This window comes from Peromyscus leucopus, chromosome 6 (genome assembly GCF_004664715.2).
Source record: "Peromyscus leucopus breed LL Stock chromosome 6, UCI_PerLeu_2.1, whole genome shotgun sequence".
Classification (NCBI taxonomy): Eukaryota; Metazoa; Chordata; class Mammalia; order Rodentia; family Cricetidae; genus Peromyscus; species Peromyscus leucopus.
In genome coordinates this window covers 29,866,071-29,870,836 of record NC_051068.1, presented here as the reverse complement: position 1 = coordinate 29,870,836, position 4,766 = coordinate 29,866,071, and the positions used below count along the sequence as shown (strand labels likewise).

Genomic DNA, 4,766 nt, shown 5'->3' with positions numbered 1-4,766 from the left:
AACAGTCTCCTCTCTGGCTATCTGCGGCCATTATAGTGTCCTCTTGGTAGGTGTCTTTCTAACCAGAAAGCACATTACATGATGGGATACATTCTGTATATGTAGTGCCCTCAATCTAGATATTTGAGCCATTATGGAAGAGGGATGGTCTGTAAAGCAATGACACTGAGGGATTCCACAATCATGTCCCAAGACATAAATTTGGTCCAATTCTTCTAACTGCAGACAAACTTACCATGGATCTCAATATATTATCTAAAGCCACAAAACTTAAAAAAAAACTATAGAAGTAAATGTCTATGACTATAAATTCATATTTTTGAATGAAATAAAAACAAAAACTACTAAAGAAAATCAACAATAAGTCAGATTTAATAAAAATTAAAAATGTGTATGTTAAAGGGAAGAAATTAGAAGAAACTGGAAAAATAACCCAAGAAATAAGAAAATATATTTGAAAATCATATGTATGATAAGGAATATATATATGTATATGTATGTATATATATATATGTATGTATATATAAATTTCAATACTCAGTGACAAAAGGATAAACAACAATGAAAAGTAGAGAAGAGTTCCAGGTGTAGTGACTCATGCTTTGCATTCCAACCATGGGGAGGTGAGGTAGAGGCAGGTGGACCTCTGTGAGTTAAAGACCAGCCTGCTCTATATAGTGAGTTCCAAGCCAGCTATGGCTATATAGAGTCTGCCTCAATATATAAATAAACTGTAAAAAATAATAAAAACTGTGTGTAAGAGATTTGAATAGACAGAGATTTATCTGAAACCTTAGTAGTTTAACCTTTAGAGAATTGGAAAGGACATTGCATATCAATGTTGATAATGCATTTTTTTTTTTTTTAATGTGGAACGCTTCACGAATTTGTGTGTCATCCTTGCACAGGGGCCATGCTAATCTTCTCTGTATCGTTCCAATTTTTTTTTTAGTATATGTGCTGCCGAAGCGAGCACGCCTTTCCCTTTTATACTTAAATATTTTCTCACATAATACATTTTGATCATATTCTTTCCCCTCCCGCAAATCTGCCAGACCCTGCTCACTCAACTTCATGTTCTGACTCTCAAAACAAAAACAAAAATTAAAATCAAAACAAAAAACCTAATGAGGCAAAATAAACCAAACCAAACAAAACAAAACATAATGCCACAACCTCTTCTCCCCCGCACCAAAAAAAAAAAAAACCCAGAAATAAAATATGGAGTTTGCTTTGTATTGGCCAACTGCTCTTGGACATGAGGCCTGTCTTGGAGTATGGTGATACACCCAGTGATGTTCCACTGGAGAAAACCCATTTCTCATTTCTGGTAAGTGTCAATAGCAAATAGCTCTTTGGTGAGGAGCGGAGATCCTTGTTCAGTCTTCCTTTCTCAGTGTGGGGATTTTGTCTAGTTTGAATCTGCAGTCATAATGTCTGTGAGCTAATGTGTGGATCGTCCTGATGTGTCTAGAAGACACATTTTCCTTGGAGTCCTACACCACACATTTGGTTCTTATGTTTTTTCTGCCTCCTCTTCCACATACATCCCTGAGGCCTTAAGGTGAGGAATGTGATAAAGACATGCCATTTGGGATTGGGCACTTCAAATTCTCTTACCTTTTGCACATTGATTAAGCTGTGTATTACCATCCAGTGAAAGAAAAAGCTTCTCTGTTGAGGGTTGAGAGAGATACTGATTTCTGGGTATAATAGTATGTCATTAAGAGTCATTTTGTTGTTATGTTGCTTTAGCAATGATTAAAAGGTAGAACCCAATATTTAAGAACAGATGAATGGATAAATGAAGTGGTGAATATTAAAAATTATAATTTTTCCACCATAAAAGCATTGAAATTCTTACATATGCTACAACCAACTTGAAGCTGAGAAACATGCTAAGTGAAATAAAGTAGAATTGAAAGACAAGGTGTGCACAATGTACTTCAAAGAATATTTATAGTAGAAAATTCTGAAGTGTAGACTAGATTACAGGATACCAGGGTGAGAAGAGAATGGGGACTTACTGTTGTAGAGTTTCTCTTTAGGATGATGAAGTTCTAAAGATGAATAGTGGTGTGATGATCAGTGACAATTGTTAACCTGACAGAATCCAGACTCTCTTGGGAAACTGACCTCTGGACATGTTGTGGAAGATTATCTTGATCATAATAACTGATATGGGAAGTCCAGTCTTGGGACCATTCCCTGTGCAGGGTATTGTGGTAAAATGAGATGGAGGAGCACTAACATTTGTTCTGTTTCCCGACTGAAGGTGTAATCTGGTCAGCCACTTCAAGCTCCTGCTGCCTCCAACTCTCTGCCATTTATTTCCCTTTCTTTTCTTTTTTTCCTTATACTCTACTATTTGAGACACACTTATGCTTAGCTTTTTTTTAGTTTGAAATTAATACCAGTCTTTTCTGTGTTTTTTAAACAAAAACACAACTAATATCATCCTTAAGAGTATTTTAATAGCTCTTCAGTTGATAATGTTATAAAAAATTACTTCTTATGAATTAGAAAAATGTCATGCAAACATGGTTCTCACTTACAGATTTTCTAATGAGCAATACCTTAGGTAACTGTAGCTAGAGTTTTCCTGCTTTGCTCACAGTCAGGACAAATCTCTGTCACTCGCCAGTCCCACAGCCGCTCAGACCCAACCAAGTAAACACAGAGACTTATATTGCTTACAAACTGTATGGCCATGGCAAGCTTCTTGCTAACTGTTCTTATAGCTGAAATTAATCCATTTCCATAAATCTATACCTTGCCACATGGCTTATGGCTTACCGGCATCTTCACATGCTGCTTGTCATGGTGGCGGCTGGCAGTGACTCTCTCTGCCTTCCTGTTCTCTCAATTCTCTTCTGTTAGTCCCGCCTATACTTCTTGCCAGGCCACTGGCCAATCAGTGTTTTACTTATTGACCAATCAGAGCAATTTGACATACAGACCATCTCACAGCAGGTAACTCTTAAAATAGTTTAGAAGATCAATTCTCTATCATTAGAAGAATATTTTGGGGGCTTTTTTTCCTGATTAAAGGCATATTTCAAAATTACTAATGAAAGTAGCAATCATGCATGTTTTTGTGAAATAAAACAGAGAAACATCCCCGAAAATATGCCTATCGCCTAGACTGTATGGTTATATATCAACTGCAAAAAAAGCATGTTTCCATGAAAATAAAACACAGAACAATAAATATTTTATAAATTATATTACTTTTATAAAAGGTCCTCTACCACAATGTACATGAACACTCAATTTTGAAATAATTGTTTCCCCAAATATGTCTTTTTGAAGCTAAAAATAAAGTGCTCCATATATCATTCCATGTGCTTTCAGTGTGTATGACTTAAAGCACAGTTTTACAGCAGACTTTAAAGCCCTTGAGAAGTGGGGTTTCCCATGGAAACTCTGACAGGCTGCTCACTGCAGGGACACCGACAGGCACCATTATGATAAATGGGTCTGTAGGAGACATGATACAGGGCCATAGGTAATTAATGGCAGAAGTAAAGTAAAACACAGGCAACCATCCCACCGAGAGCATGATGCAATGGGAGAAACCGCTAATAAAACACAAAGAATGTCTATTTAGCAAAGAACAGGGAAGAAAGACTTGTAAAATAAATCAAAAGCTGGAGCTATAACTTTAAGCAGTCATTGTACATTACCTTATAATTAGGAGTTTTAGAAAAACATCATAAAATTCATCTTTAGCTACACAAAATTGTTCTATATGGTAGAGTATGAAGGCAATGAAATATGAACTCAAGCACTCGAGCCAGCTAATGACATGCAGGATTTTCTAGTTGTAAAGTCCAGCTGTAAGCAGTCCAAGAATATGGCTCTATGCTATAAAAAAAATGGAAATGTAACATACATGATTAGAACATAGAATCACAGCGATGAATCACCTCTCCTAAATGTTATGACATGGTTCAGTTCATCTGCACGCACGCGCACACACACACACACACACACACACACACACACACACACACACTCACATGTGCACACACACAGTTATATATATTACCTTATAGATCAAGAATGTCTGCAGAATCTAACAGTTTTCTTGATCTTTGAATATTACAGTAACTCCAGTTATTTAATTTTTCTTTTTTAGAGAATAAACGACTTCACTGAAAATCACTTTAATTTCCTCCTCACACAGGACTTCAATTCAACTATTATTTTCCAGAAAAATTCAGTGTTTGTGAGCCTATGTTATTCTTTTATAGAATAAATACATTCTACAGATTTCTTTCTAAAACAGACTGCCTGTGGATTGATACAGTCATTGTAAAGGTGGGGTGGGGTGGGTGGGTAAGCAAAGAAAGGGAAAATGATTATGACAGATTATTGATCCAAAAATTTGAAGAGATTGGCATCAATCCTGTCTTGCTTCATGGCTGTAGGCTGGCAAGATATTAATCCTGAATGTTAGATGTGATGACCGAGTCCCCAAGAGTTTGAGTGACGAGTATGTTGGCATAGTGAAGTCGCTGAAGGGAGCTGTGATAGATATCAGCCACCTACTGATGTGCTAAAGGTTTTTGATTTTAACACATAGCCCCTGTAATTCTGGAAATGAATAAAATTCTTGATCAAATGAAAGACACTCTCAACTGCTTTATAAGGGCAGATTTGGGCTGAATGATTGAGATCAATTTGCTTCTGCTAGGAATACCTAATTAGACATTGCCATGGTTTCTCAAACAGCATTAGATATAAAATCTACTTCGTTATTT

General features: G+C 36.3%; 1 pseudogene; it reads right to left on the bottom strand.

Annotated features, from left to right (window-relative positions):
- Positions 1–863: 863 nt before the first annotated feature.
- On the bottom strand, positions 864–976 carry LOC114695896 (annotated as a pseudogene).
- Positions 977–4,766: the final 3,790 nt, after the last annotated feature.